General features: G+C 46.3%; 1 pseudogene; it reads left to right on the forward strand.

Annotated features, from left to right (window-relative positions):
- The first annotated feature begins 1,124 nt into the window (after positions 1 to 1,124).
- LOC148774870 (proteasome assembly chaperone 2 pseudogene) lies at positions 1,125 to 2,032 on the forward strand (annotated as a pseudogene).
- Positions 2,033 to 21,502: the final 19,470 nt, after the last annotated feature.

Genomic DNA, 21,502 nt, shown 5'->3' on the forward strand with positions numbered 1-21,502 from the left:
GGTCCCCAAACAAGGCTCCATGCCTGCCACTCCACTGCACGCGCACACCCTTGGAACATTTTTATCTAAGCAAGATCAAAGAAATAACCACGGAAGCCTTAAAATGGAGAAAAAGTCACAAAAGAGCAAAGAGACCATTTGCCTTTATAGAGGAAGGTGTGTGTTAAGGGGAGTTTCTTGAACTTGTTGGAGACTTTATTTTCATATGCCCAGAGGAAAAGGAGGGGCACCAAATAGGGCAGATGGGAGCCTAAGGGTGTGGACTGCTTGGTGGAGATGATGCTGTTCCAGCTCTCGAGAAATCGTATTATAAGAAAGTTCAATGAAAAATGACCCATGTGTTCCATGAATTAAGCCACAGACCGTGCATGTACTCTGCCACTACAGCCGCCATACATGTTTGGTAGTAAGAAGGCTGGTTCTGGATTCCACAGACCAGATCCCATGGGTGAATGCCAGCTCCACCTGTCCAGGTGACTTCACATAACTAAATGATCTCTCAGGCCTCAGTTTTCCAATCTGTAAAGTGGGAGTTAGAATGGTGTCAATCTCACAGGGTCGGGGTGAGCTTGAATGAGATAATGCTTGTCTCCCTGGCCCACAGCAAGTTCATTGCCACGCTTGGACTTGGACAGGTCAAGACTGATAAAAAGCAGTCTCTGCTCCTAGTGAATTCCATCTGGGATCCGGCTTCCTGGGGAAGATGAAACTTCTGACGCAGAGTGATATTATACTCTAAGGAGACATACAGAAGAGGCCATAGCCTGTGTTGAATGTCAAGGTCAACCACTCTCCTAACTCGACATTTGGGATGTGTTTGGGTAGAAGAGATCAGGAAGCCAGGCAATGCCTGCTGCCCACACTGTCCCCACAGGACCAATCCAGTTCTCAAAGCTGATTCCTGCCACCTGCCTCAACTCCAGGTTGGCACCAGGAGAGACAAGAAGCTTCTCTGATCCTAAGGCTCTGCTTTAGAAAACACCAAAGAATTTTTTTTTCATGCAACACGTTAGATTTATTTTTTAAGTAGTTTTCTCCCAAAGCACTTTTTCTTTTTTTACTGTTGATATTCTCAAGCACAAAGAGAAACAGAAATACATCTATTACCCAGAGTCAACAATTGTTAACATTTTGCTCTCGCGCTCGCTAAACCATTTAAAAGTAAATCATAGGCCGTCCAACCGTACTTCCAGCCACCGGCTCTTCGTGCCGCCAGTGAAACCATGTTCCTCCCCTGCGGGCACTCGGTCCCCAACCTTGCGGGGTGCACCCTCCTAATGCCAGCAGTATCTGTTGGAAATGTTGGCCAGCTTGCAATAGATCTGATTATTTCCACACTGAATATGCATAAGATTGGTTACTTCTATACTGACTGTCTTGTGCCAATGGTTGGAAACAATCCATATGCAACTGCAGAAGAGAATTCAGTGGAGCTCAGTATAAATGCAGAAGTGTATGCATTGCCTTCAAAGAAACTAGTGACTCTTCAGTTCAGATCCATTTTTATTAAGTATAAATCAAAGTCATTCTGTGAAAACCTGCTTTCCTGGGTGAAATGCAGCGGCTGCGCCAAAGGGGTGGTTCTTTCTAGCAGCCACTCTTATCACCGTAATGACCTCCAGGTGCTCAGTACCCCCTTTAGGTACCTTTTTACACCTTCCATGCAAAAAAGTGTTCAGAATAAAATACAGAGCCTCAACTGGGAAGAAATGGAAAAAAACCCATGCATTCCTGAAACAGACGATTCTGAGTTTTGTGTCCGTGTCCCTGGAGGAGGGATCACAAAGCTGCTCTGTGATGAAGGCTGTTCTAAGAAATCCCAATCGCGATTCTGCTGAAGTTTGTGTCAGAAGGAGACAACATCCCAGATGCTCTGGGTCTGGTTGAATATCGTAATGAATGGCTTCAGATAATCAAACCACATTGTGAGGACTCCACAGCATAGTCCCTGCCCTGAAAAATGCTGAGTTCCTGGAGGTTACTCTTCGGCAGTGGCCTTCCCCCTGCGCTCTTCTGATCTGTTTCAGTTTTATACCTTACTTCCCAAGACACTGACTACCAACGCAACTGGTAAACAACTGTATAAAAAGAATGTATTAGGAAATCTTTACTTTCCACAGAAAAATCTCCAGGAAAAATGGATTCACACAAGGCTGTTTTTACCATGTTTTCCATCATCTACAACAAATGTAAATTTTGTGCAATAAATTGTTTTCTAAGTAAAAAAAAAAAAGTAAATTATAGATAAATTACATGGCATTTCAACTAAATACTGTGCCATGTATCTCCAAGAAGAATAAGAGGATTCTCCCACATATCTGAAGTTCCTTTGTCATATATAACTAAATTAATAACAATTCTCTAATATGGTGATTTCCCTAGTGGTCCAGGGGCTAAGATTCAGCATCCCCAATGAGGGGGCCCGGTTCCATCCCTGGTCTGGGAACTAGATCCCACATGTCACAGCTAAGAGTTCTCAGGCCGCATGCAGACCTGATGCAGCCAAATAAATATCTAAATATATTTTTTTAATTCCCTAATAGCATCTAATACCCAGTTCATATTCAAATTTCCCCAATCTCCCATAAATTATCTTCCCAAAGGATTCTTAAATGGAGTCTAGACAAACAGACATAGCAAATAAGGCTTATCACTCATTTAGGTTCATTGGGTCTGACATCAGTCTGAGTGGCCAGCAGCTGTCCATCAGAGTTGACTTTGCAAACAAATGACTGGCCACACCACAGCACAGGGCTCGGAGACTCTGGAGAGAAAGGGGAGTCTTGGGAGAAAAAGGCCTGACTCATTCTACGTTTCTTTACGACTTTAGTTACTGGGAAAATTGTCTCTTGCATAGGCCTTAGCCAGCCCACTTTTTACGAAACTGGACCCCTTGGTTTCTGTTTTATATTAGGAAGGTAGAGTCTACAGTAAGGGGTGCTTTTCCTCCCTGCCCTGTAAGAATCCAAACAAAATTCTTTGGTTATCAACTTTCTTTTCTGTGGCTGAACTCCCTGGATCCACCACACCCTTTCTCTCCCACCGCTCCAAAGAGCTGCTCCCCAAGCCAGCACACCCCCAGCACCACGCTCACAACGCAGACACACACAGACACACGCATGTATGGACGTGCATATACACACAGATGTGCACACCATACATGCACGCACACTGAAGACACACATGTGCCTATTGCACACCTCTGCACTCATAAGTGCATGCATGCATACATGTCGACGCACACACACGCACACATTGGAGTGCACATGCACACACATGCATAGAGTGTGGATGCACTTGTACACACTCAGATGCAGGCATGCCCACGTTCACTTCTGCAGGGCACACACGATCACGCACTGAATGCACACACTCCCGTGCACATCTATGCACACAGGGGCATACACACAGGTGGAAAGCACAGGTCCGTCCCCCCAAGGACCAGTGGAAACTCCAGCTCCCAGAATGAGCCTTCCCCACCCGCCTCCTCCTCCTCCAACTCCATCGCCTCCAAGTCTCCCCGGCAGCTTTTGTTAAGCCCCCTAGCTCCCTCCCACTAGAAGGAAGGTTGTAGTCAGTCAACTTCCGCTTGTAAACAAGCTGACCTGGCATCCCCAGCTGGGTGGACAACAGAGAAGCCAAGCCTCTGTTCACTGGTTTCGTGGCCCCAGTGGGTCCTCTGGGCCTCTGCTCCCTCCCAGGCCCCCTCCCCCAGCAGCCTACTGCAAACAAGAGAGAGAATGTAAGCCCTTAGGAGCCACTGAAGTCCCATAAAAAAGGATGTGGCCCCCAGGCAGGCTGTGTGGGGGAGGGGAGTGGGGAGGAGTGTTTAACAAGCGACCAGGGGCCAGGCGCAGGGAGAAACCAAGGGAAAGAAACTTGAGCCTCTGCTTTTAACAGGAATTTGATTCAAAACAGTAAGGATCTTTCTCTAAATCGGCCCGCAGCAAATGTTTGCAAAGAGTCATTCAGGCGCGTGGCCTAACAGGCGAGTTATGCCTTAGTTTTACCTTCGTTTTACGGGGTTCTTAACAGCCCAACATCAGCCACAGGTATGCTGTGTAATCACTTCCCTCTCACGGGGGAGAATGACGCCAGATCCCCGCAGGAAGAAGGGCCGCTCGCAGACGTGGAATGTTCCAGTCCATCCCAGAAACCAAACCACACGCAGCCTTGGAGTCTCAACCCCGATAGGTTTGCCCAGAGACTGTGGGCCCCCGTGGGCCCGAGGCGCTGCCCCCGTGGGCCCGAGGCTCAGTCACGGTGTTCACTGAGCTCTAGACCCTTGAACTTGACCCTGCACTTGGGCATCCTGAAGCCAAAGAAACTGCAGTTCGGGCTCACACAGATCCTGTAATTCAATTGGGGCAAGAAAGAAAAACAGTTGATTGTCATTATTTCTGGAAGTTCTGCTGTATGAAGTCATCGCCAACACAGAATTAGCAAGTACCAAGCGACTGCACCTAGGGGAGGATCTGGAGTTGGGTTCCTAAGAGCCCCTGGTCACCAGTCGAAGCATAAACTGGTTTTATATGTTGCTCTTGTTCAGTCGCTAAGCCGTCCAACTCTGCAACCCCACGGACTGCCACAGGCCAGCCTCCTCCGTCCTCCACTGTCTCCCAGAGTTTGCTCAGATTCATGGCCACTGAGTTGGTGATGCTATCTAACCATGTCATCCTCTGCCACCTCCTTCTCCGTTTGCCTTCAGTCTTTCCCAGCATCAAGGTCTTTTCCAAAGAGTCGATTATTTGCATCAGATGGTCAAAGTATTTGAGCTTCAGCTTCAGCATCATATCCAAAGAATATTCAGGGTTGATTTCCTTTAGGATTGACTGGCTTGATCTCCCTGCTATAAGGGATTCCTGAGAGTCTTTTTCCAGCACCACAATGAGAAAGAATCCATTTTTGTTTCTGTTTAAAGATGATTTGATTACTATATATTATGGATTCATTAACACTGGACTCACAGCCAACAGCACTGTCATTCATGTCTGAAGTTTATGTAAGACAGGTATTTTCTGCTTAAGGTGCATTACAGCCTTCTTGCACTCAGGAACACTAAATAATGCTTTAGGACTACACATGGGGCCATTTTAAATAGCAGTTGCCTATAAAAAGCACAAGAATGCAACAAAAAAGAGAGAGAACCTGCAAAAAGGATACTTCTTTACAGCATGAGGTGAGACAAGAAGACAGAATGGCCCTGTTTGCCCTCGGCTAGAACAAGCACACCCCACAGCTCTGCATGTGTCTGCCAGAGACCGAGAAAATGTCACGCGTATTGACTTGGGGGTGACCGATGGATGTTAGTGAGGACTTCTTTCAAAGAAAAAGCCAAAATTGCAAATTAAAAATTAGCTCTCCTTGGGGTAAGGGGATGTTTGCAGGAGAAGCCTTAAGTTCAATTACCTGCCTAGTAAACCCATAGGTTTTGATCTTATACGGATACATAAACGAAGTCCTTGGCCATCTATTTGGACTGATGCTAAAGCTGAAACTCCAATACTTTGGCCACCTCATGTGACGAGCTGACTCACTGGAAAAGACTCTGATGCTGGGAGGGATTGGGGGCAGGAGGAGAAGGGGACGACAGAGAATGAGATGGCTGGATGGCATCACCGACTCGATGGACATGAGTTTGAGTGAACTCCAGGAGTTGGTGATGGACGCGGAGGCCTGGCGTGCTGTGATTCATGGGGTCGCAAAGAGTTGGACACGACTGAGCGACTGAACCGAACTGAACTGAACTGAATCAGTTAAAATAATTAAGCATGTCTTTTTATTTCCTACTCTGTGTGAAGCACAGCAGTGACCAAGACAAAGACCCTGCTCTCATGGGAGGGGCCTTCTTGGGATGGGATTGGGAGACAGGAAATAAACACGCAAACCAATAAATTATACAGAAGCACGGAGAGGTCTTTCGTTAGTGGAGAACTCAGATGGAGAATTTAGTGGGGAAGTTCAGAGATGAGATTTTTCTGATGAGAAACAGAAATCCCTGTAGAACCCTAGGAGAAGAACTTCTGGACGAAGGGAACAGGCTGTGAAGGGACAAGCATTCTGCTTTTATGGAACAGCAAGGTCAGTGGTCTGGAGTGAGCAATGCAAGATAAACTTAAAGAGATAGACAAGGGCAGATCAGGAAGAGCTTTGGAGACCATAGAGAAGATCTTGGACTTGATGTTAAAAGCAAAGGAAAGCCAGTGGGAGATTTTAAACAGAGGATGATGCCATTTATGTTTCTGAAAGATCATTCTGAGTACAGTGAGTAGACCAGATTATGGAGCAACGTTTGTATACTTATGTGTTTAGCTGCACTGGGTCTTAGCTGTGGCATGTGAGACCTTCCACTGAGCTGCCCAGACCCTCCAGTTGTGCTGCACAGACTCCAGAGCATGAGGGCTCAGTAGTTGCAGCACCCAGACTTGGTTGCTCCGAGGCATACAGGATCTTTGTTCTCTGACCGTGTTCACTGCATTGCAAGGCAGATTCTTAACCACTGGATCACGAGGGAAGTCTCTATAGGGGAACTTGATTGCCATCTTTTGAGATCAGCATCTTGGGAGGCTGATCAGGTAGGGCTGGGCCACAGGAGGTGAGCAACTAGAATTGAGACATCCACCCCACCCCCACTGCCACACTCTTCTAGCAGCTCATGAGAATCAATACCTGGAACAAAGCCCTCAGGCTACTGCTTTGTTCTACTGGGAGCAAAGTAAAGAAAGTATGAAAATGGTTTGGCCAACTGGGCCCCAGTGGGGCTTACATGGCTGTGGCTGGGGCCCGTGGGATCAAGAACACAGCAATCATGAAGAGCAGCATCAGCCCTCCCTTCCTGGGCCAGGGCTTCCCTAGCGAGGGCATTTTATTACACAGTCTGTCAGTGGGTTTTTGGCAGTGGGAGCCCCACTGTCAGAGGGCTCTAGTCCCACTCAGTGGAGTTAGGCGGAGGGAAGAGTTTGCTTCAGTGTGTTTTGCTTTCATTTGGCAAGGCAATCTTGTGAGGGGCCCAAGGTTGTGGAATTAATTACAGCCAATTACCTAGCATATAATACTCAGGTTCCAGCTTGTTGAAAGCCTCTTAGAGGTGGGAGAAATTCATGGGCGAGCTGTCAAGTAAAGGCCTCCTCCTACTAATCTCACGGCCCAGCCTCCTGTGAATTCGCCCTTTAACGCCAACATTCTTTTTAAATAAATATGGTCTCCTTAAATCACTGTCTAAAATTCCCCCAAATAAGGATTATTGCAGTTAACATATAAAAATACGATTCACAGGTGCCTAAGTTTAAATGTTGCCTATATTCACCTCCCTATTTCTGTGCTTATTAATGAATGACAGAAGATCCCCTTAAAAATTGATCTAAATCACAAAAATATATAAAAGATGCATTGCAGCCACCATATTGAAAAATGATAGTAATAAACACTATCAACTGCAAATAATGATACAGGTGTCTCCCTTTCTGTCTCCCTTTCTAATATTCATGTCTTATTGCATTGGCTTACTTGGCCCATCCAGAACTTTCGATAATGCAGTGCTACCAGGCATTCCTGTCTTACTCCTGATTTTTAGTGGGAATGCCTTTATGGCTTCACCATTTAATATGATACTAGCTGTCAAGCTTATGATAAATCATCTTTATCATATTAAGAAAAATTTAATCGGCTCCTAGTAGGTTTTTTTTTTTACTTGCAACCATTTTTAATATGAAAGGGAGCATAGAAGGATACGCAGTGAGAAATTACTCCTCTTTTCTTAACCCCCCCAGCCCCCCTCCTCACGAGGTACCCTCTGTTATTAGCTTCTTTGGCATCGTTCTAAAGATGTTCCATGCTCATACAAGTGTCTGCTAGGGCTGTCATAATAAAACGTCACAGAATGGGTGCCTTAAATAACAAAAATGTGTTCCCTCACAATTCTGGAGGCTAACGTCTGAGACCAAGGTGTGGTCAGGGTTGATTTCTCCTGAAGCCCTTCTCCTTGGCTTGAAGATAGCCTTCTCCTGTGCCCACCCACGGCCCCTCTCCAGGCCTGTATACCCCTGGTGTCTTCCTCTTCTTATAAGGACATCAGCCACATTGGATTGAGCCCCACTGTCAGGATCTGCTTTCAGGTAAATTATCTCCTTAGAGGTCCTTTCTCCAAGTACAGTCACATTGGGGGTTAGACTTCAACATATGAATTTGGAGTCCACAACAACAAACAAATATGAATACGTGTGTGTGTGTGTGTTCCTCTTCCCCACCTTTTCCACAGATAAAGTGAAAGTGTTAGTTGCTCAGTCGTGTCCAACTTTTTGTGACCCCATAGTCTGTCCATGGGATTCTCCAGGCTAGAGTACTGGAGTGGGTTGTCATTCCCTTCTCCAGGGGATCTTCCTGACCCAGGGGTTGAACCTGGGTCTCCTGCACTGCAGCCAGTATCTTTACCATCTGAGCTACCAAGGAAACCTTTTTTCACAAATGGCAGTGTGCTACTCACATCTTGCTTTCTAAAGATCTATCTGGGAGACCTATCCACACTAGTATACAGACAGTTGTCTAGTTTTTAATGGAGTGTAATTTATGGAACCAACCAGTCCTTTATGAGTGGACTTAAAGTTGTTGCCAATATCCTGCTATTAGGTATTAGGGGTAAACTGCCCTGTGCAGCTTTATCTATCATTTATCTATTTATGCACCATTTCCCGCCGGTGCATGTCTCTGTGGGATAAATTCCCAGGAGGGATGTGCGCTTTCATCATATTGACAAACGTTAACAATCTGCCCACCCCCATGTGTGGCTGAAGACCCATTTCATTCCCACCAGTAATATAGGAGCATCCCTGCCAGCCAGCCAGCCAAAAGGATGCTTTCTTACTTCCGGTCTCTACCAACTTGATGGAAATGACATCACAATCTTGGTTCCATTTTGCCTTTCTCTCACTTTGAAGGAGGCTGGGAATCTTTTCACAGGCACACGGGCCATTTGCACAGCATTTTTCTGTGGCTTCTGTCCATGTCCTCTGTCCTTTTCCCAGTGTGTCACTGTCCTCTGACTGTGGATCTGTCCAGGACCTTGACCTACAACAGAATGTCATGATCAGTTTACAGACTGGTGTCTTTTCGCAGCTTGTATTGAGTCTTCCTAGGTTTTACTCTGATTTCTTCCTCAGGATCAGCCATCACTCACCACCTGAGTCACTTTTCTGTCATTCATATCTCATCACCTTTTCTGCATGTGTTCTTTCCTCCTGCACTTAGGGGAGCTCCTCAAATTTATCTAGATGGGTGTCTTTAGCAACAGGGAACAGGAAATCCCCCTACCAGTGACTTAAACAATCAGAACATCTGTGGTCTCCTAATAAGAAGGTGGGAGGTAGACAGTTACAGGTTTGCTTAATCAGTGACACAGCACCTGGAAGCAAGTTCTTCCCTCTCTTCTCCACCATCTTTGGTGGATGGACGGAGGGCATGGTTCCAGCCATCACATGCAGACAAGGTGACGTCCAGCAGACGAGAGGGGCGAGCCTTTCCATGCGCCTCCTGCTTGTCCACCATTCCCCTGCGGAGGCCACTTCATGGGTCACTGGCCAGCGGGGCACCAGGACCAGGCCTGGGACAATCACTGACACAGGGGGATGGCACCCCTGTGGTTGACTTACATCAACCAAGATCCACCTCTTTGGGTCTTGGAGGAGCCAGTGCCTGCCCCCCACAAAGTGCCCCGGGACCCAGGAAGACAGAGTAATAAAGGTTTTGTTTGTTCCCATGGAAGGGGCGGGGAGTGTGGATCTTGGCCAACAACCACCAGCTTCCTCCCTTTTCCTGAACATCACTGACTCAGTTTTCTACTGTCTCCATTGTTTGCTGATGCTTCCAGGGTCAGGGTCCATCCTTCGGGTGTATTGTTAATTCCCTCACGATCTTTCCAGACACACCCAGTTCCTTTACTATTTCTGCCCGCTCCATGTCATTACAATCCAGTGCCATACCATGTTGACCTTATTTTAACATCATATTTCCTTCAGAATCCCCTGTGGTACAGTGGTTAGGATTCTGCCCTTCCACTGCAGCGGGCACAGGTGTGATCCCTGGTCAGGGAACTAAGATCCCGCAAGCCACTATTGTGAACCCAAGACAGAGGCTTTCTACAATCCATTTCCTATTCCTGCAGTAAATCTTTTTTCAAAAGTGTTTTCCTTCTTGAAGGTAAAGTTCCCCATCTTTCCTATGGTAGGATGGTTTCATCAAATACTAGGGTTTCTTTTCTGGGGCCTTCCTGGGATCAGATGTCTGCTCAGGTTTGGTGTTTGGTGGGTGCTGGCTCTTTTGGTCCCCCTTCCAGTCCACCTGGTTGCTATTAGAACCCTCATTTCAGATGCTTAAGCCTGAGCCTTGGCTGTTAAGACCCAACCTGGAGCCAAGTTCCCTGCGTCTGGCAGCGATTTTCCTGGAGGGGCTGTGCTGGCTGAGGAGGCATCTTCCACTTCTCTGCCTGGCTCCTTGACAATCCAAAGGGAAATGTATTCATAGATAATTTGAAACAGTCTGAAGTCCTTCCAATGCCAGAGAGAGTGCATAAAAAAATCTACAAGCCCCCAAGGGCAGCACTCCCACCACTGTTCCTGTCTTCACCCTTCTTTCTTCTAACTTGACATCCCAGAAATCAAGGACCACCACCCACCCACTACTGCCTCAGGCCAGGTTCACTGCTGGGAATTCGAGTGCTGGAATGGGCAAGAAAGGGAGGTTCCAATGGAGGAAAGAGGTGTAAAATGTCTACAGGAACCCCCAGAATACAGCCCCTGTGGAGCCAGGGGGGCTACCCTCTCCGTGGTCAGAAATAGCCCTAAGTCACTGAAATGATGCATGCCATGATGGAACCCACTTACTACCCTTCTGCTTGGCTCCACCATCCTGCCATTTGATGGCGTCACAGATGCTTTTTTCCCTTGGGTTTGACAGACGGAAGCCCATATTCCTAGCTGTCAGGACTCTTGCAGTTCTTTCTAATTAGGAAGGGCAAAGCTGGCCCCTTTGACTCCACATGCATTTTAGTTTTTATTCCTCAATAGCTCACTGAAGCATTTCCCACCCCTCACCCCCCGCCTCTGTTTGCTTGTTTGTTTTGCTCATGTGCCAGCAGAAAAAAAAAAAAAATCACCAGGACCTTTGTTTTTCTCCATATGAATCTCCAGCTGGTTCCTATTCTGGGATCCCATTCCTGTCAGCATAACCAACATGTGATGATTCTGCAAGCAAAGCTAGTGTATTTTTTTGTTCTATTAAAAAAAAAATAACTCAAACAGAAGCCCCAAACTGCCCCCCATTCCCAGGACATCCACAATCCATCTGTGTCGGATCCCAAGGGTATGTCACCAGGACAGCCTGCTTGCAGCCATGGCAGCATAGTGGCAGCTGCCAGCTTCTAGTTTGTTCTGTACCCTTTGGTGGTACCCTCCCAAGTCAGCACCATCTTGGCTCAGCCCATCACTGTGTCAGGTTTGTTCCCTCTTCCCTGTTTTTGCTCTCTGTTAGAAGATGCTCCAGGACCACGCTGTCAGTGTGGATCCACCTGGTGACCTCAGGGATAGATCGTCCCACAGAAGCTGGTCACTCTTGTGCCTGCTTCTCGGAACCAAGTGAGGTGAACCAGCTGACCAGCCACCTTTTCTCCTCCTTAGTCAGGTTCCCAGCCCAGAACACCCTGATGAACACTTGTCTCTGCAGAAGGGAGCCTGGCCGCAGAGGTGGGGGCTGGGAGCATGAATGGTGTGGGTCTTCACGCTCTCCTGAGTAGCTGGCGCACTCTCCAGGCTGCTTGATAGGTGTGCATCACTGATGGATATTTGAGTTGATAATTAAAAGCAATATATTTCATTTCCGTTCCAGCAAAAATGAATGCTGTTAGAAAATGTATAATGTGTGGGTATCCTGAATGCTTTAGGAAACTGATACTTTTCTTTGCTTCAACAGTGGGTTTTCTATTATACTTTATTTTCCAAAAGTCATTGCCTTATTTTCTTGTAGTTAATATAGCTGTTCAGTTGCTTAAGACTCTTTGTGATTCCAAGGGCTTCAGTAAGCCAGGTTTCCCTGTCCTTCACTATCCCCTGGATTTTGTTCAAACTAATGTCCATTGAGTCAATGATGCCATCCAACCATCTCATCCTGTCACCCCCTTCTCCTTTTGCCCTCAATCTTTCCCAGCATCAGAGTCTTTTCCAATGAGTTGGCTCTTCACATAAGGTGGCCAAAGTATTGGAGCTTCAGCATCAGTTCTTCCGATGAATATTTTCTTGTGGCCCCGTATGAAATAAATAGTATGGGTTGAATGTGTTCCCCCAAAATTGATGTGATGGTATTTGGAGGTGGGGCCTCTGGAAGATGATTAGGGTTAGACGAGGGTGGGGCCCTCATGAGGGGATTAGTGGCCTTATAAAAAAGGAAACAAAATCATTCTCTCTCTTTCCCTTTCTCCTTTTTCTCCCTTGTTCTTCCCCTCTCCTCCTCAAGCCCACAGGTGCAGGCCATATGAGCACACAGCGAGAAAGCAGTTGTCTACAAGCCAAGAATCAGGTCCTCACCAGACATGGAAGCTGCCAGCCCCTTGATCTTTAACTTGCAGCCTCCAGAACTGTGAGAGCTAAATGTCTATTGTTTAAATCTGTGGAATTTTGTTATAGCAGCCTGAGCTGAATAAGACAGGCAGAATGGCAGTTTGGTTCTCATTCTACAGATAGGAAGACTCAAGCATAGAGAGGTTAATGACTCATCCAAGAATATGTAACCATTTCAGTTTTCACTTTCACACATTGGAGAAGGAAATGGCAACCCACTCCAGTGTTCTTGCCTGGAGAATCCCAGGGACAGGGGAGCCTGGTGGACTTCCATCTATGGGGTCACACAGAGTCGGACACGACTGAAGTGACTTAGCAGCAGCAGCAGCAGCAGGATTAAAGCCAGGATAGAAACATATATCCCCAGGATTTATAACAGGGCTCAGTTTCTCAGACAACCACAACTCAAATCTGGTGAGATTATGCTGAGTAAGGGAAATACCACCCAACAGGACAGAGGGAAAACTTGCACTCACTGGTCACCTTCCATATCTTAGGAGCATCAATAAGCACTTTCCTACTGGTTGTCATTTTCTATAAGTTAGAACTCAAAAGATCAGAAACATTAAGTAACTGGCCCAAAGTCACACAGCAAATAATAGGGATGGGATTTGACCACAGGGATGTCTAAACCATACAATGATTTCTTCCTAAGCCACCCGATCTCCAGGTGGATGGATTTTGGAGAAAGGAGATAAAAGCGGTGAATAGAAAAGTAGGCAGGCCAAATAAACCAGTGACTGAGGTTCAGACCTTTGCCTCGAGTTGAGATGTCATGACTGCCACAGAGCCAAGTGGAAATGTCCCACGCAACTTTTCATGCCATTTTCAAACTGACCCCACAGGCACTGAAAATCTATCCTATACAAGCAAAGTTGTACAAAGGTGGTCAACACCATTAGGGCCTAAAAGAAGTAGAGAATCCTTGGGTTTTCCCACCAGGCTAACTGGCTCTTAAGGAGATTTGCTTGCTTTTGTTTTTTAACTAGAATCTAACAGGTTGATTATTTCTGCATTTCATAACAAAGGGTGTAATACAGACCAGTTTTTTTTCCATCTTTCAATTATAATCATTCTTCGATAGTGATATCATGACCATGTTCCATATGCAAAGTGCTTTATTATGTTCACACTCATCTCCATTAATCCACACAAGGACCCTGAGAGACAGAGCTTTTCACCCAGGTCTCGAAGAAGCTGAAGTTCAAAGTCATTCTGGCGAATTGACTAAGTGGGTATTCAATTTGTGGTCTCTAAACCTCCAAAGACCCTGGGGGCCTTCTCCAGGAAATGCTCTGAGATCTGGGCATAGCCAGCTTCCTCTCTTCCAGAAATGCTATGGAAATGTCCTCAAGGATCACTGCTGTCCCAACAGATCGCTCTTATACTCACCCTAGAAATGAGACTGCGGGGACTTCCCTAGGAATCCAGTGGCTACACACTCCCAATGGAGAGTGTCTGGGTTCGATTCCTGCTCAGGGAACTATATCCCACATGCCATGACTAAAGATCCCACCTGCCACAATGAAAATCAAAGATACCACAGCTGCATCTGAGACTCAGCACAACCAAATAAAATAAAGAAATATTGTTTAAAAATGAGGCTGTGAATTGGAATTTGGGACCAGGAAAGGCCCATTTCCTAATGCTGATATCACTCACTGGGATGTCTCAACCCTAGGCAGTGACAAGCATAGTGGGGAAGGCTGACTAATAGACCCCAAAGATGTCTTCAACCTAATACCCAGAACTTGAGAATATGTAACCTTACATGGCAAAGATGTGATTTGACTGTGATTCAGTTAAGAACCCTGAAACGGGGAGACACTCCTGGATTATCTGGATGAAAGGGAAAAGTGAAAGTCGCTCAGTCGTGTCTGACTGTTTGTGACCCCATGGACTATACAGTCCATGGAATTCTCTAGGCCGGAATACTGGAGTGGGTAGCCTTTCCCTTCTCCAGGGGATCTTCCCAAACCAGGGATCAAACCCAGGTCTCCCGCATTGCAGGCAGATTCTTTACCAGCTGAGCCACCAGGGAAGCCCAAGAATACCGGAGTGGGTAGCCTATCCTGTCTCCAGCGGATCTTCCTGACCCAGGAATTGGAGCAGGGTCTCCTGCATTGCAGGCAGATTGTTTACTAACTGAATTACCAGGTCAGCCCTTGGATTATCTGGATGGGCCCATGTAATCACAAGACTTTTTATAAGAGGAAAGGAGGGCCCAGAGTCACAGAAGGAGACTTGTGGACAGAGTGGAAGTTGAAGCGATGTGGCCACGAGCCGAGGAATGTGGGCAGCCTCCAAATGCCAAAGTGTCAGGGATGGGTTCTCCCCTAGTGCCTCCAGAAGGGACACAGCCCTGCTGACACCTTGATTTTAGCCCCGTGAGACCCATTTTTGATCTTCTGACCTCTAGAAATGTAAGATGATAAATTCATATTGTTTTAAGCCATTCAGTTTGTGGTAATTTGTACAGAAACAATAGCAAACACAATGCAAGGGGATCAAACTAGTCAATCTGAAAGGAAATCAACTCCGAATATTCATTGGAAGGACTGATGCTGAAGCTGAAGCTCCTGTTTGACCACCTGATGCGGAGAGCCGACTCATCAGAAAAGACCCTGATGCTGGGAAAGACCGAAGGCAAAGGGAGAAGCGGGCAGCAGAGGATGAGATGGTTAGATAGGATCACTGACTCAGTGGATACAAACTAGAGCAAACTGAGAGATAGCGAAGGACAGGGAAGCCTGGTATGCTGCAGTCCACAGGGTCAAAAAGAGTCAGACACGACTTAGCAACTGAACAAGAACAACAATAGCAAACACACCCCTGGCATCACAGGTGGAACCTAGCCACATTCTCCCAAGCTCACAGGCTGGGTCTCCACAGCAACAAACCCATGAAAGCGACTGCCAGTGTCGGCTCCACCAGACCATGTGACAAGTCCCACTTTAGGGTCCAAATGTTTCCAGTCCAACTCACCAGCAGCGTGCTGTGGAGTCAGAGTGCCCTGTCTTGCGGGCCTGGCCTGGAGGCCAGAAATCAGTCATTTCCCCTCAAGCAACAATTTCAATCCATTTCACATTCATTCTTACGAGAAAATATTCCCCCCTTCAGTTTTTCCACGAATGTGGCAAGGCTGCAGTCCAGGAAACAGAAAATAAAAGTATCACACGATTTCAGAACTCAAGAGAAACTAATTAAATCCAAATTTTCACAGAACGTTAAAAGTTGAACTCAACTCAAAATACACTTGAGAGTTAGAGTGGATTTCAAATGCCTTCTGAGAAGGGAACGACAATCAAACCAAAAAAAAAAAAAAAAAAAACCCAAAAACATCCAATGACTTTTCTTTAGAAGGTTCTCCCTCCACTTACAGAAAGGAGCCAGAATTGAAGGGACCACAGAAGCACGTGGGAAGACTGTGTGGTTTTCAAGGGAAGGCTAAAAAAAAAAAAAAAAAAATTCAGGGTTGTCTCTTGATTCTCAGTAATCCTGGGGTCTAGACAGACCCCATGGGATGAAATGAGTATCAGGAAATACAGCTTGGTATGTGGAACCTCGGCAATTTGAAACGGGGCATAAATTAGGCAGCGAGGGAAGGGGTATTGCTCATTTGCGACGTGCAAAGTAAAGAAAACAGAACGCTTTCACCCAGAAGCTTGCTGAGAAGAGGAGTTTGAAGGCTGGAGTTGGGGGTTTCTCTCTGGAAAGAATGTTACCACAGGTTCATTTTATTTGTAAAGACAGAATGATCAACTCAAGAGTGTCACCGGAGAGTGAAGGGTCTCTCCAGAGAACACTTTAACCTCATGAAAATCATGCCAGTAGTAGCCAACATTTAGTCACTACAGTAAGAACCTTCCAGTTGCAAATTTTCCAAGATGCAAACATGCATTTGCACGTCCACTCATGTCAGGCATGACTAAGATTGCAGCTTGCCCTCCATCTCCTTCCAATGAACACCCAGGACTGGTCTCCTTTAGGATGGACTGGGTGGATCTCCTTGCAGTCCAAGGAACTCTCAAGAGTCTTCTCCAACACCACAGTTCAAAAGCATCAATTCTTTGGTGCTCAGCTTTCTTTATAGTCCAACTCTCACATCCATACATGACCACAGGAAAAACCATAGCCTTGACTAGATGGACCTTTGTTGACAAAGTAATGGCTTTGCTTTTTAATATGCTGTCTAGGTTGGTCATAACTCTCCTTCCAAGGAGTAAGCATCTTTTAATTTCATGGCTGCAATTACCATCTGCAGTGATTTTGGAGCCCAGAAAAATAAAGTCAGTCACTGTTTCCACTGTTTCCCATCTATTTGCCATGAAGTGATGGCACCGGATGCCATGATCTTAGTTTTCGGAATGTTGAGTTTTAAGCCAACTTTTTCACTCTTCTCTTTCACTTTCATCAAGAGGCTCTTTAGTTCTTCTCCACTTTCTGCCATAAGGGTGGTGTCATCTGCATATCTGAGGTTATTGATATTTCTCCCAGCAACCTTGATTCCAGCTTGTGCTTCCTCCAACCCAGCGTTTCTCATGATGTACTCTGCATATAAGTTAAATAAGCAGGGTGACAATTTACAGCCTTGACTTACTCCTTTTCCTATTTGGAACCAGTCTGTTGTTCCATGTCCAGTTTCTAACTGTTGCTTCCTGACCTGCATACAGGTCTCTCAAGAGGCAGGTCAGGTGGTCTGCTATTACCATCTCTTTCAGAATTTTCCACAGTTTGTTGTGATCCACACAGTCAAAGGCTTTGGCATAGTCAATGAAGCAGAAGTAGATGTTTTTCTGAAATTCTCTTGCTTTTTCGATGATCCAGCAGACGTTGGCAATTTGATCTCTGGTTTCTCTGCCTCTGGTTCCAGATTCAACATCTGGAAGTTCACAGTTCATGTATTGCTGAAGCCTGGCTTGGAGAATTTTGAGCATGACTTTGCTAGTGTGTGAGATGAGTGCAATTGTGCGGTAGTTTGAGCATTCTTTGGCATTGCCTTTCTTTGGGATTGGAATGAAAACTGACCTTTTCCAGTCCTGTGGCCACTACTGAGTTTCTCAAATTTGCTAGCATATTGAGTGCAGCACTTTCACAGCATCATCTTTCAGGATTTGAAATAGCTCAACCAGACACTAGCTTTGTTCATAGTGATGCTTCCTAAGGCCCACTTGACTTCACATTCCAGGATGTCTGGCTCTAGGTGAGTGATCACACCATCGTGATTATCTGGGTCGTGAAGATCTTTTTTGTACAGTTCTCCTGTGTATTCTTGCCACCTCTTCTTAATATCTTCTGCTTCTGTTAGGTCCCAACCATTTCTGTCCTTTATTGAGTCCAATGTTCCCTTGGTATCTCTAATTTTCTTGAAGAAATCTCTAGCCTTTCCCATTCTATTGTTTTCCTCTGTTTCTTTGCATAGATCACTCTCCTTGCTATTCTTTGGAACTCTGCATTCAAATGGGTATATCTTTCCTTTTCTCCTTTGCTTTTCACTTCTCTTCTTTTCACAGCTGTTTGTAAGGCCTCCTCAGACAGCCATTTTGCTTTTTTGCATTTCTTTTTCTTGGGGATAGTCTTGATTTCTGTCTCCTGTACAATGTCACTAACCTCTGTCCAGAGTTCATCAGGAACTCTATCAGATCTAATCCCTTAAATCTATTTCTCACTTCCACTGTATAGTCATAAGGGATTTGATTTAGGTCATATCTGAGTGGTCTAGTGGTTTTCCCTACTTTCTTCAGTTTCAGTCTGAATTTGGCAATAAGCAGTTCATGATCTGAGCCACAGTCAGCTCCTGGTCTTGTTTTTGGTAACTGTATAGAGCTTCTCCATCTTTGGCTGCCAAGAATATAATCAATCTGATTTTGGTGTTGACCATCTGGTGATGTCCACGTGTAGTCTTCTCTTGTGTTGTTGGAAGAGGGTGTTTGCTATGACCAGTGCGTTCTCTTGGCAAAAGTCTATTAGCCTTTGCCCTGCTTCATTCCGTGCTCCAAGGCCAAATTTGCCTGTTACGCCAGGTGTTTCTTGACTTCCTACTTTTGCATTCCAGTCCCCTATAATGAAAAGGACATCTTTTTGGGGTGTTAGTTCTAGAAGGTCTTTTAGGTCTTCATAGAACTGTTCAACTTCAGCTTCTTCAGCATTACTCATTGGGGCATAGACTTGGATACGTGATATTGAATGATTTGCCTTGGAAATAGAGATCATTCTGTCGTTTTTGAAATTGCATCCAAGTACTGCATTTCAGTCTCTTTTGTTGACTATGATGGCTACTCCATTTCTTCTAAAGGGATTCCTGCCCACAGTAGTAGATATAATGGTCATCTGAGTTAAATTCACCCATTCCAGTCCATCTTAGTTTGTTGATTCCTAGAATGTAGATGTTCACGCTTGTCATCTCCTGTTTGACCACTTCCAATCTGCCTTGATTCCTGGACCTAACATTCAAGGTTCCTATGCAATACTGCTCTTTACAGCACCAGACCTTGTTTCTGTCACCAGTCCCATCCACAACTGGATGCTGTTTTTGCTTTGGCCCCATCCCGTCATCCTTTTTGGAGTCATTTCTCCACTGATCTCCTGGGTGTTCATTGGTAGGACTCATGTTGAAGCTGAAACTCCAATACTTTGGCCACCTGATGTAAAGATCTGACTCATTTGAAAAGACCCTGATGCTGGGAAAGATTGAGGGCAGGAAGAGAAGGGGACGACAGAAGATGAGATGGTTGGATGGCATCACCAACTCAATGGACATGGGTTTGGGTAGACTCCAGCAGTTGGTGATGGACAGGGAGGCCCGGCGTGCTGCAGTTCATGGGGTCGCAAAGAGTCGGACACGACTGAGAGCCTGACCTGAACTCCACCTCCTGTTGCTGACGACCCTTCAGCTCTACCATTGTCCCCCTCCACTTCCTCCTCCAGTCAATACCTCTTCTTGCTGGTTCACCCAGTGCCAGCGCCTGTGTGCCAGCTGTTGTACTGCACTACTGCCCTTTTCAGGGTCCTGTACTATAAGATTAAAAATGTTTTATTTTTATGTTTGTTTTTTTAATGATTTATTTGTGTGAAAAGTATTATAAACCTATTACAGTACAGTACTATATAGCCGATTGTGTTAGTTGGGTACCCAGGCTAACTTCGTTGGATTTACAAATTGGACTTATGAACGTGCTCTTGGAATGGAACTCATTCATACGTGGGGGACTTACTGTATTATGTATTATAAATACAACTGAGTGTTTGTTGAGACTGGACCCCAGGCACTATTATGATCTCCACATAGCCACAAGGCATTGGCGTGGGGCCCTCAAAGCTTCAGGCTGCAGTGGTTTCCAAGTCCACCTCGGGAGTGAATCCTGAAGCCCTGGGAGAGGGAGGCAGCTCTCTTTCTGCCTGGGTAGGTAGGTCTACGCAACTGAGGTGTCCTGCACCGTTAGGAAAGGAAAAGCTTGCGAATGCCAGCTCTGAAACATGCTAGCTGTGTGTTTGGGGCAAGTTACTGTGAAGAAGGCTGACCACCGAAGAATCGATGCTTTTGAACTGTGGTGTTGGAGAAGACTCTTGAGAGTCCCTTATACTGCAAGGAGATCCAACCAGTCCATTCTAGAGGAGATCAATCCTGGATGTTCATTGGAGGGACTGATGCTAAAGCTGAAACTGCAATACTTTGGCCACCTCATGCGACGAGTTGACTCACTGGAAAAGACTCTGATGCTGGGAAAGGTTGGGGGCGGGAGGAGAAGGGGACGACGGAGAGTGAGATGGCTGGATGGCATCACCGATTCTGTGGACATGAGTTTGAGTGAACTCCGGGAGTTGGTGATGGACAGGGAGGCCTGGCGTGCTGTGATTCATGGGGTCGCGGAGAGTCGGACACGACTGAGCGACTGAACTGAACTGAACTGACTCTGCCTGTCTGAGGCTCTGTGGCCTCATCTGTGTAAGCAGGTTGTGCCTATAACCAGCTCCTGGGCTTGCTGTGAGGATTAAAAGCAGGTGAGGGACTAACCCAGGGTGTGACACAGTGTGAAGGGTCAAACGCTGGAAAACCACGGGCCCCTCCGACATCAAAGCGTAAGTGCAGTGAACGGAGGTAACCACGACACCAAAGCTCCTTAGCTGCTACTGTCATGAGCTCTCCAGGTCCCAGGCCTAGAGAGCAGACCCAAACTGGGCATCCCCAGCAGTGAGCGCCCCCTACTGGACACGTGTCCCCTCAGCAACTATTACGGAGTGCCCATGGCAACCAGACTGAAGATACAGATGGAAGACGCCTCCCGCCAGGGGACAAGGGGCCAAGAATTAATAGTACAGGGGACTTCCCCTGGTGGTCCAGTGGTTAAGAATCTCCCTTCCAGTGCAGAGGGTGGGGGATTCGATCCCTGGTCGGGGAACTAAGATCCCACATAGCACGGGGCAACTAAACCCAAGCGCCACGACAGAGTTCTCCGGCCGCGACTAAGACCCGAAGCAGCCAAAAAGTAATTAATTAATTACTTTAAATCTCAAATTTAAAAAAGAGTTAGCAGTACAGGGCGGCGTGGGTGACCAGCCAGGGAAGGGATGTCCAGGAGTAGCCAGGAGCGGGGTGGTGGTCAGGGAAGGCCAAGACCCCCGTCCTGCCTGCCTCGCTCCTGTCCTTTTTTCCCTCTGCCCTTCTGTTTCCCTTATTTAACACCCACAGTGCTGTGTGCCTGCCCTGAAGATGCGGGAAGAAGAAAACTAATGATGAAAAGAAAGAAGAATACCCCAAGAGCACAAGGCACTCAGCAAGCCAGGCAGTGTTTGAAGCCTTTTGCTGGTATTAGTTCCTTTAGGCCTCACGATAACCCCTCAAAGTAGCCCTTGTCCTTTTACAGTGAGGTACACAGAGGTTGAGTAACTTGCCCTGGGTC

Source organism: Moschus berezovskii, chromosome 19, assembly GCF_049115385.1.
Source record: "Moschus berezovskii isolate FMDL1 chromosome 19, NW_MosBer_1.0, whole genome shotgun sequence".
In the NCBI taxonomy this organism is placed as follows: domain Eukaryota; kingdom Metazoa; phylum Chordata; class Mammalia; order Artiodactyla; family Moschidae; genus Moschus; species Moschus berezovskii.